This window comes from Armigeres subalbatus, chromosome 2 (genome assembly GCF_024139115.2).
Source record: "Armigeres subalbatus isolate Guangzhou_Male chromosome 2, GZ_Asu_2, whole genome shotgun sequence".
Taxonomy (NCBI): Eukaryota; Metazoa; Arthropoda; class Insecta; order Diptera; family Culicidae; genus Armigeres; species Armigeres subalbatus.
The window spans coordinates 354,111,189-354,123,794 of record NC_085140.1 but is presented as its reverse complement, the minus strand read 5'-3'; the positions used below and the strand labels follow the sequence as shown (position 1 = coordinate 354,123,794).

Below are 12,606 nucleotides of genomic sequence, written 5' to 3'. Positions count from 1 at the left end.
AGATCAAAAGGCCTTACTCCAGGGATTTCTTGGATGACCATCATTTTCGTTCAATTTGTATTGCTTTATGGAATTGGATAAATAGATGTTAACAAAAAGAGAAATATCAGCTAACCTTGAAAACTCTCACATTAGTGTGAGAGTGCTCTCACATTAGAGCTATCAATATTGTCATAATAGTACGAGGCAAATACAATGACATTATTACCAACAGAATGCAAACTGCTTTAAACTATGTCTCCACGTGTTGCGATAGAGAAGGCCTGAGTGTAAATCCTTTCAAAACCTCTATTGTGCCCTTCACGCGTAGGAGGAAATTCTCACTAAACAACATATTATTTTTTGTTAAATATCTTGGCTGCATATGTTTCAAATAACAAATTGATATGAAATTTGCGAAAAGAATCCACGTGTCTTGGAGGACTCGAACCCTCACCTCCTACTCTGAGATGGCGTGATAACCCCACAAGACCACTTAAAGGATCGTTTGCGGAAAAGCCATCAGAATCCAGTACCAACCTCCACCGCGGTTGCTCTCTTTTTGCAAATTGAATATCTGGATGCAATTTGTAATCTCCACATGTGCTTTACTATTGTATACCCACAGCCAAACATATTATTGAAGGGTACACGATTGGAACTATCGAATACAGTCAAATTCCATGCCGTAGTTCTTGATAGCCCTCCTTAGCCGTGCGGTAAGACGCGCGGCTACAAAAGAACCATGCTGATGGCTGGGTTAGATTCTCAGCTGGTCTAGACAATTTTCGGATTGAAATTGTCTCCGACTTCCTGGGCATAAAAGTATCATCGTGCTAGCCTCATGATATACGAATGCAAAATGGTAGCACTAAAAACCTTGCAGTTAAAAAAGTGCTTAATGAACACTAAGCTGTGAGGCGGCTCGGTCCCAGTGTGGGGATGTAATGCCAATAAGAAGAAGTTCTTGATAGCAAACATAATTGGAACATGCATTTAGAACACGCCATTAATGAAGCGACAAATGCTCTATGGATTAGTAAACGAACTTTTGGTAGGCCATAGGGACTTAAGCCGAAAATGATCCATTGGATATATTCAGCTATAGTAAAACCAAGAATTACCTATGGTTCGTTGGTCTGGTGGCCAAAGATGAAAGAGAAGAATGCTCAGATGAAGCTCGAAAACTAACGAAACATTACAGGTGCAATGAGCAAGTACCATAGAGTGCACTAAATGCTTTACTGTACATACTTCCTCTGCATCAAATTGTACAATTAGAAGCTGGAAAGATTGCCTTGAGGATCAGAAGATCCGAAAACCTCTTAGGAGGTAAATTAGGAGTAAAATTTCAATAGACTGTTCAAAGTCATTGATCCTGGGCGCAATACATGGTTGAATGGAGGACCAACACTTCGTTCAGGATCAATTACGTTTATCTCTGACGTTCAAATTTAACAATCAAGTAAGAGCAGGAGTTACTGGCCTGGGATTGACATATCGATTCCCATGGGCAGTTATCCATATTCCAAGCAGAAGTTCACGCAGTTCTAGAGTGTTCTGTAATATGTTTGCGATGGAACTACAGACACCAAATATATGCATACTGTCCGACAGCCAAGCAGCTTTGAATGCTCTCAAAGTCGCAACATGCACTTCAAAACAAGTTTGGGAATGCATTCAGTCCCTCCAAAATTGTCTTTCGGAACCAAGTCAATCTATATTGGGTTCCAGGACACTGTGGAATGGATGGTAACGAAAAAGCTGATATCGCGAGACTCGGATCATCAAGTCGATTTACAGGACCGGAACCTTTTGCAGCTTACCAACTTCTTCGCTTCGTATGGCGCTAAAGGTATGGAATCTATGAAATATGAAACCAATTTTAGGAATGCAACTAATGAGGCAATCGAAACGTTTATCACTCCTAATGTTTCCATGACTCGCAAAAACTTAGAATTATCTAAAAGAGACCTAAGCACTTATACGGGTCTCATTACGCATTGTCCAAGTCGATATAATTTGAAGCTTTAGAAACTTCAAGAAGTCTATGTCACTTCTGACATAGCAAAAGAACTTAGACATCTGTCATGCCGTTGTCCGACAATTTTTCGAACAAGACAAAAGTTTTTCACCAAGGGGCTTATAGGACCACTTGAGCTTAGTAGAACAAATCCCAATTACCAAAGCTGAGCCGTGTTGGGGAGAAGCTGTTAGTCAAACAATTGCGATCACTCCCAATAGCGATACGCCATAATGACATAGCTAGAAAAAATGGGGAATATATTACAATAGATCAAAAAAATTGTCACAGTGATAAAAATATCCGACTATGAAAAAAAAGTCAACTGCTTGCGAGTTTCACACACAGAGGCGCGCATCTCTTCTTCTTCTTCTTCATTGGCATTACATCCCCCACTGGGACATTGCCGCCTCGCAGCTGTTGATTAAGCACTTCCACAGTTATTAACTGCGAGTTTTCTAAGCCAAGATACCATTTCAGCATTCGTATGATACTTTTATGCTCAGGGGAGTAGAGTCAAGACCGGCACCGGGAATCGAAACCACCACCTCATGGCCTTTTTGCAGCGCATCTTACCGCACGGCTAAGGAGGGTCCCGAGAGGCGCGCCTCGTTTTCCTTTATATTTGACATCTCACACTAGCGCCTTCGGTTGACGATGTTGTACTAAATAACATTTTGTGCAACATGCACGCGAGATGGTGATAAAGTAATTGGGTGATGGATTATAAAAAAAATGTTCTAGCTGTTACGTCTGTTTGTCTGTGCGTATAGTGTCTTTTAAAAAACATTTCATCTCTTACCTGATTACTGTAAGGACGTGGCCGGCGCCGTTATTGACCCTGTAGAAGATGAGCTTTCGGAACATTATCATTCAGGATGGTGTGCCTTTTCCATGTCTAATTCGTTTGTTCTTTGTGTATTAGGTTATTTGGCTTGAGAAATTTCTTTTGTTATAATATTTTTTCGACCCAAAATTTTCACCATTAAATAACAGTGATCCGTAAACCATATTTTGAGAAACGCTGTGTTCAAGAAAAAAATCACTATATTGAAATGAAAGTGATAGATTCCATAACGGTCATGCACAATGAAGAAAGATGTTTTTTTAAAATAATTTTAATAATAAAGCAACGAAACGAAAAAAAGTTGCTTTATAACGAGGCTGACCTGTATTATATGCAAATGAAAGCATTACTGTCCTATATGGATTCCTGTCAACTATTTATCTATGAGATGCACACAATTTTGCTTTACACTCTAACTTTCATCTACTAAGTGAGAGTAAAATGGTATTGCCGTCTCTTTTCCTTCCTACGGAAATTTTACTCAATTTTCGTCAAAAGCAGGATTATTCATTCATAGTTTTGAGTAGTCCCGCTTTTGCCGGAAATTGATGTTACTTGGGAAAAGGAGAACAATACAATTTTAGTCAGTCATCGAGTAGATGAAAGTTAGCGTGAACATTAAGTTGTACACAAGGTTATTGCTCCTGAACTTCATCTCGTAGCTCCTATGTTTATGCCAAAACAAAGCATTAAAAAAAATCGTTTCTCATTTTTGTAATTTTTTCAGTAGTTTGTACGCATGTTAGCAAAAAGAAGCGACGACATTATTGCTATATTTCTTGATTTTGCGATGAGATGAATCCCGTTTACCCCCGATATTTTGACCGTTTTTTTAGCACTTTTCAATTTGAACCCTTGTTACCGGGGATCCACGGTTTATGTTCAGTGAAATGGAAATGGGAAAAGTTCCCCTACTTTGTGTGTGGATAAATATCATGTATGGGACATGAAAATGATATTTACCATGATTATTTACCAATGACCATAATGAAAATGAACACATAACATTCTCTGTAGATACAATTGACGAACATATAACCTCAGACAAATTGACATAACATATATGATAAACATAAATATACATCACACACTGATTTACTGATTAATTTGAATAATTTTTCATCGGCCAATCAGACACTCGTGGCATACAAATGTATATGTGCCAAAGTATCGAAAAATGCGAAGAGGTTCCAAGTTCCTCAAAGTCAACGATCCTGAAAGATTACTAAAAAAAAAAGAAGCTGGAAATTTGAGCATGCATAAAAATAGAGTTGAGGGCCCCGTGAACTATAACCAAGAACGTGCTCTGTTATGTTCTGTGAACAAGCTAGACAGAACAATCTCCAGCTGTCAGAAACGCTTATACGCGAGAAAGAATGTCACCTGGCAGAAAAGCTTAGTGTTTCCGTTTCAAGGATAGCATTGATTGGTTACTCAAATTTTAGAAGAGGAACCATACCAGATTCCACCCAAAAGGATATACTGTGAAAGCGCGGACATCGATTCCATGGCTGAGAACTACATGACGAATATCCTACCGAGCTTAATTGAGGAACACGGACCCGTGTATATTTACGATACGGATAAAACTGGATTATTTTCATGAATGTTTGCCGGATAAGAAACACATTTAAATTTGAAACATGTAAAACCTGACAGTTCTTTGTGGAATGAACATGGAAGGAAAACTGATAAACTACGTTTACTGATCATCGGGAAAAGTGAGAATCAGAAGGGTTATGTACACCGGCACTACCTCTTACCCAGCAACTCCTATCTCTACCTCTGTGCTGGCCGGGATAAAGACCACCTTGAGGAAGATCGGTAACCAACCCCGGTGAGAACTATGGTCGTATGCTGACAGGGAGGGTGGGGAGGGGTTTCTCTCCGAAGGTGCAAACCTTTCTGAGCGTCTGTTCTCCATGTTAGGTCGCAGTGGCACATCTGAACATGAAAAAAAAATGTGCGACGAAGTCGATGGAACAATTGGTTCGACGAATAGTGCAGACAGATTTTGGAGGAAAAGGACGCAGCGCGGGCGGTTCCGCAGCAGCAAGGGAGTCGGCAGAACGTAGAACGTAATAGACGGAAGCAGATGCAGCAGACCCGCCTTTGTGGTGTCGAAAGGTGGAAGCAGCACTACGAGGAGCATTCCCAAGTAACCACCATTAGCACTATATTACGCCAAACCGTCATGTAGGGCCACTATACGACTATTTAAAAACTTATAAGCATTAAAGTAGCACTATATGGCCGATTTGGCGAAATAAAGTGCTTATTATTAGTTTAAGGTTTAAATGGCGCTGAAGTACAGGCACTGAAATCAAAGCAGCGAGGAGATGAACGTCAGTTCATCGGACGATGGAAGCCAAGCCCCACCTTGAGGAAGTTAAGGATACCACGATCCACAGTTAGAGACCAATAAGCAGCTGGTAAGGATGGTATCGCTGAGCTCATAAAGATGGGCCCGGGAAAGCTGGCCTAACTAATTGTCAGAATCGCCTGTTCAATTGAATAATCAAATTTAGGTTCTTTTTTTCAAGTTCATCGGCTGATAATTCAGATTCAAATATTTTGATAATTTTATTTATTCTATTGTAATTGATGTGACGTCAAAACAATGTCTTTTGTTGCCATTAAGGTGGTTATACACAAAGCACAAATCAATATCTTGGAAACCGTGTTTTTCTAGTGATTTTCAAGAGCACGAATTGAGAAACCTCAATGTCCATGGGTATGAAACATCCGTAGATCGTTTGCTTACTCATGCTAACAATCGACTTTAATTTCAGCATTGTCGAAATTATTACGCTAGATTTAAACATTTGACAATAGGAGTAGATAATCTTGGTGAATTTCAAATTCACATATGGGGTGTAATCACCTTAAAACTTACGACGTGAGATTACGACTTTCAATATAACTGTTGCTACGTTTACACCAGATTTTTTTCAATCTCAATTGATTTGAACGCAAATTCATTTGTGTTCTTTAGGTTTCACTCAACGATTGCCCAATACTTTCGATTCGACACAGCTGCGGGTAGTTTTGGCTGGTTTTTGTCCATGGTACGGCTTTGGTGTTGCCTCGTATACCATTCTGAGCCATTTTCGGTAATGATAAGAATCGAGATCTGACTGGAAGCTGTGCGTTACAAATGTTCCATCGTCCATTATGCGCCACTTTCACGAATTTTGCCAAGTTTGCGTGAAAAGATTGGGACCTCATAAAATAATGGCAAAAAAACGCAACCTACCTCTTTTTCTATTACCTAATTATTAATTTGCTAACCACACGTTAATTGTTACTCCTAGTAAAATAATTACATAATCAAATAGTTGACTCTCGCATTAGATTGGTGCCCTTGGCCAACTTTATCCACTCATACCGATGAAACCGCATGCTAAGTGAAAATCGCCTGTTCAATTGAACAGAAAGGCCATCGATACTCACATCGTTTCCGTGGGAATGTGTTTCTCTCAATTCAAAGGTTCTCACCTTTCAATAAACCAATGCATATCAGGACGCATGCCACGCTATGTAATTAAACTCAATAAACCGCACTCAAATCTGCTCTTTCAATCATTTAGCACATTATTACGACCGTTGCGGTTCTGACGGTTTCGTTCTCTACAACAATGGCAAATGAAACTCACTGAACTGCGAAAGGTGCACATATTCAAGAGATTAAATACATCTCATTAACCATGGACAGACGCACAGGCATGCAAACCGATACAAACGTCGAACTCAAAGCGTCAACCTAACGTCAAAGTGGCGCGCGGTTAACACCTGGGCCGGGCGGCTGCCGGGCCGTCTGATGGAAGGTCGCCGTTTCTGCTGCGATACGAACCGAACACGGCTGCGATACAATGCAGATTAAATGCATTGCAGACACCACCTGCGCCATCGGCGTCGCCGCCTGCGCACCCACTTCATCCATTTACACAATGGTTGCCTTTATTCGAATTTTTGTATTGTTGAACGTAGAAGGGGTCCAGCAGCGCTGAATCACGGCGCGGTGGAGGCTGACTCGGCGTTGGTTGCGACCCGGCCATCGCGAACAGAGTCTGTGTTTGCTGACGCGCAATTATGTAATTATCCCATCTCGCATGCATAGAACCCTTATCGCGTCTCTGGTGCCGGGTGACCATACAAACACGCTGCTTAGAAAAATCGATCAAGCAACCGCTCTGGTGTAAGCGGTATAAAGCTGAATGAATTAAAGCGTCAAACATCATTTACACTTGGATGAAAACGGCCTCTCATTGCCATTGAAAAGTCTTGTGCCTTACATAAAATGACAATTTTGCATCACATTCAAGGTTCCCATAAGAGCAAATTTCTCCACAATACTCCATATTTTCAGTACTTTGAATGTGCGCAAAACTTTTGACTTATTCATTATTTCTCTGTACGAGATCTTGTTCACCTAATCATCATGGCTGGTTTGCTGAAAAGGTCAACTACAATTGCACGTTTATGACCTACGTAACGCTGTTAAAATTGTATAATGCCCAAGCGATAGGAAGTGGTTACCCTTCAATGAATTTTTCGATCTAAATCTTTCATATGTTGTGAAATTGCACAATTGAGTTTCATACATGCCTTCTCTTCTTTGTGTAGCAAATTCGAAGATTGATATGTCGCAAGCTGGGTTAAGAACTGCCAAATTATCACTTCCCTGGGCTAGGTTCACCGAACTTCTGGAAATGTCCAATGTGTCCAGATGCTCGGCAAATGTCTTCTGTTGTATTTATTTAAAAATCATGAATATTGATGTGGAAAACGTTTGTTTAATTTTCTACTAAAAATGCCCTCCCTCAATATGTGACCTTGCCGCGATGGATGGGCTTACGCCATTAGCACTGATATGGCACCAAGACATACCCTGTCTGGTGGTATCACATTGGACTATTTTTGTTCAATGCCGCGTCACAATTTGGCATTGACGTACTGATTTTACGGATGTGCATGAACCAACGGACATCGTGTCTTGGAGCTTGGAATAGTGATGAGTGTGGTGGCTCTTTCTCAGTAATAATAAAGTGAGATCTCCTCCGTTTTTGCAATACCTGATGTGTTCCTGATGATGATGAATCGTAGCTACGCTTAAATCTAGCTAGATAGGTATATATATAGAAAATGTAATCAATTTTACCGACATTAATAGGAAATTGATATTAATAGGATTCACTGAGTAGAAGTTTTTCAAAACTAGGAGCGTTGCCATTCTTATTTGTTATGTCTCAAATTAAAGAGTCATAATATAAAATACCGCACAAGACACTATGTTATACAAATAATCTAATTGGCTTCATTCTTGATACATTTTATTAACAGATAGGAATAGGCGTGATAAAGCTTTAGAAGAAGTAAACTTACTGTTTGACTATTAAAACTTGTAATACCAGAACTTGACTATAACAATAGAAATTGCAGACATCTGGACAGAAATTTTGTGAACATTGTTTGGACTAATGACATGATTGTAACTTATAGGATACTATTAACTGAACGACATATTGACAAACATCCGTTCTCAACTGCACCAAAATAAGGGAAGCTCTTAGATTAATATATTGATTGATTGCATTAGTACTTGAATTAATTTATTGTGAAACAAACATCTTCATTCAAAGGTGTTACTTGGCATTAGGGTAGTTCACATTTCAAAATGTTCGAAAATTCCAACTCCATATGTCTATAAGAATCATTTGATAATATGAGATCAGCAAAATTTCAGGCAATTCGGTGGCCATTTAGGGTGGCGCCAGAATTAATTATGTTTATATGGAAATTTGATGGAAAAACTTTAAATTTATTGAAATCCCCACAACTCTTAAATCGTGATGAATTCAAATAAACATCCCCTTCCATTTTGGAGTCTATTTGAGCTTAACCGTGGGTAACTCATTATTTTGATTTATGTTTCCACTGCTACGTTGAGGCTAAATACACCATTTTAGCCATTTATCTCTTATTCACGCTGTCAATAGAACCTTCAATCCTCATAACTAATGTGTTATCCGGAGGTCTCATTTATATAGATTCCAAAAGAGAGGTTGGGGATGTTGAATTCATCACGATTTGACAGATGTAGGGAGACTTGAATATTTTTTAGTTTTTCCCATCAAATTTCCATATAAACATAAATTGACTTCGCACCCTAAATGACCACCGAATTGCCTGAAATTTTGCCAGGACTCCTATATTATCAAAATGATGCTAATGGACATGTGAAGTTGGAATTCGAACATTTTGAAATTTGAACTGCCCTATTGGACGAGCATCAGTACCACCCGTGTCAACATCGACTGCTATTATGTATTGAATGTGGGCTACAGAAAACACGAATTCAACTTTATGTTAACTACTTGGAAAATATCTATGCACGTGCTGAGCTTCCATTTTGTTCGGTTTATAACTGACTGACTGTAGAAGCTGACTGACTGTGGAAGGAAATACATCGTTTGATCATAACAACCCCGGCCGCAGTGAGCTAGTGAGCAACAATGCGAGTCTCTGCGATGTATCACATGGAGAGCCCAGCCTGATAACAGCCTATTAAGACTACTGGTCAACTCTCAAGAAAAAAATCCTGTATTACGAAATGACGAAACTAACGGTGCATTATTATTGTGGGCATTTACGATTAAAAGAAAGTTGACCTATATTTGACCCTATTTGATCCAGGAGAGCCCTCGATAACACCGTCCCCATGGACCGAAACACCAGATCACTACATCTACACAAAAAATATAGAGTATAATGCATCTTTCCTCCAAATCATGCAAATGGGTTATTCTCAGCATTTTGTTCAATAGCATTGGCGTAACTAAGGAAAATTCTAGAGGCCTAACTTTTTCTATTATTACAGTCAAATATAAAGTTATTTTTTGTTCAACTGTCCGCAAGTTACCAAACAGTTATTTTAATACATCCAGTGACGTCTCGAATAGCTCTGCCATGAAAATCTATAAATGTCGAGGTGCGTAAAAACATAAAGCTTCAGATACATAAGACTTTCTAGTTTTATATATCCAATAGCAGACGACAAATTTCGTTTCGCCTAAAAATATCCTCTGATTATTTCTTGAGTTATCAGAATTTTCTGGTTCATTTGTCTGGAAGCCTCCTTTTCCAGAAAGGAAAGGTTTCAAACCACAACGAAACATATCTTCCTTCGAAAACCTTCATGCTAGATTTGGTTCCATTTACTTGATTGATTCTTGAGTTATGATGAAATTTGTTTTTTTTTGTGGAGCATCTTTACAAAGAGGGAGGGTCTCGAACCAACAGAACCTTCCCCGGTCCCAAGCATACAAATTTTCACGCTGATCGGTTAGTAGTTTCCGAGTCTATAACAGGCAAACAGAAATTCATTTTATGTATAGATTAGAAATAACGAAGTTATTTCTTATTTACAAGTTACTTCTCCTTGAAATTTCAGGGTTTACCGAACTTTTCGATTTCAAGAAACCTAGTATGATTATTGAATTCAAAGTTTTCGGGAAATAGCAGAACATCGTTTGAATACTTTACCAGAGAATCTGCAGAAAGAAATGTCTGCTATTACAGGCATATGAATTTGTACTGCTATCACATTATCGAAAGGTTTTTCTTGGCAATCCTTTCAGAAATGCATGCATCTTTGAGTTATGTTGGAAAGCTAGAGGTCATATCAAACTTAAAAATACTCGCAATGCAACGCAATAAACATAAAAATCTTGAAGAATTTGATTTGCTGATAAATAAAAGTCAAGATTTGTTAGAAATTCTTCGGTAACCTAAGCATTTTGTGTCTCCTGCTCAAGTTAACAATTGTCTTTTCATGTTGTCTAAACTTATTACGGCAGTTTATTATTTTACTTGAATTTATTTATTCAATCAAAATCTCAGCCATTGTATTTGTTCTGTTAATCTGTTACTTCTATTATTTATTCAATCAGCATTGAATCAGCATGAAAATACTGTTCCAACTCCAACATTTCTCTCGACAAAGTCCCAAAATGACTGTAACCATGCCCGTCCTATCTCTCACATTGGCTCATCTCTCATTTTGGCAGTTCAAATGTCAATTTATAGTGATAAGCACATCTAAAAACATTTTTGTCGTACTGAAAACGAGTTGTGTTTTGGAGTTATTGTTCCTCCGAAAGTGTAATTTGCTTTAGAAATTTGATTCGTACGCAATTCACCTTAACAAATTATATGTGTAGCCGAGAATCAAGGGAGCGTAATATCCTTCGTGTTTAGCATTCCTGACCCAAGATAAAAAAATTTTGAAGTTAGAAAACATGATAAAATATATTAAACTCACTGTAGAGAGAGATGATAGAAATCATTATTTGCAGTTACGCCAGATATGATCAGAGCACTAAATATCGATATTCATCAAAGTCGTGGAAATTCTAGGGGGCTAACTTGATTCTAGGTGGTACAGCCCCCTAACCCCTGTAGTTACGCCAATGTTCAATAGTTAAGGACAAATACGAGTTTATTTGGTGATGTCAATTAAACTTGAGACCACCTGAGATATTATTTGATCAGATTCAGCATTGGCGATTCCTTTACCACAATCGACCTGTTCGACGATGTCAAATTTGCGTAATCTATGCATGTAAGTTAGCTAAATAAAATATGTATTTCGATTAGTTTTATAGATTTAGATAGTTTTATTTCCACTAGCAGACCTGAGAACTTCGTTTCGCCTAAAATTGATTCATTCTCTGATTGATTCTCGAGTTGTGCAGAAATTTCTGTTTCATTTGTGAGGCCCCCTTTCCAGAGGAGGCTCGAACCATCTTAAGAACCTTCCCTGTCCCCAAAAACCTCTGCACACAAATAGTTTCCGAGTCTGTGAGGCTCAGGCAGACAGAAATTTATTTTTATGTATATATATATATTTGGGCCGACAAAATATCGAAATTTTCATTTTTGTGTCGTTGAACAGGCAAAAAGTGAGGTTACTAGGTGCCACTGAGAGGCAGTAAAAGCATTTGAATATTTCGAATTCAACGTGTTAATAATGTTTTCTTACTAAATGTTTGAAGTGAGAAGTGAGATGTTCGAAGTATGTAGTGAAAAGTGGAAAGTAAAAAGTGTGTAGGGTGAGAAATGAGTAGTGTGAAGTCATTGGTGAGAAGTGAGATGTGATAGGTTCGACATAAAAAGTGGGAAGCGAGTAGTAAAGAAATACGGAACGAAATATGAGCATAAATAATAATAAACAAAGAAAAGGGAAGAAGAAAGCATGAAGAGCAGAAGGAATAAAAAAGAAGAACATGAAGAGAAAGGAATAACGAAGAAGGAAGAACGAAGATTGAAGAAGGAAGAAAAAAGAAGAAGAAGGGAGTGAGAAATAGAAAGAAAGAAAAAGCAATCAGGTAGAATGAAGAAGTAAGATGATAAAAGCAAGAAGGAAGAGAGAGAGGTAGAAAGAAGCAGGAGAAAAAAGAAGAAGGGAAAGGAGAGAAGAAGAAAATTGAATAAAAAATAAGGTATAAGAATAGGTAAGATGGTAAGGTAAAAAGGTAAAAGAAGGGAGAAACAAGAAGGAAGAAGGAAAACAAAGGAAGAAAGAAAAAGTAAAAACGAAGAAGGAAGAAGAAATAGAGAAGAGAAGATGAAAGTAGGATGGAGGAAGAAAACAGAATGAAAAGGAACAAAGCAATTAAGAAGAAGATGTAACATGAAGAAGATATAACGAAGATGGAAGAAGAACAAAAGAATGAAGAGAATAAAAAAAAAAGAT

At 38.3% G+C, this 12,606-nt stretch overlaps 1 protein-coding gene across 1 annotated transcript in view; it reads left to right on the top strand.

The window, feature by feature from the left end:
* Positions 1-12,606, top strand: part of LOC134217095 (uncharacterized) — a 194,273-nt gene that overhangs the window by 138,387 nt on the left and 43,280 nt on the right. The window lies entirely within an intron of this gene.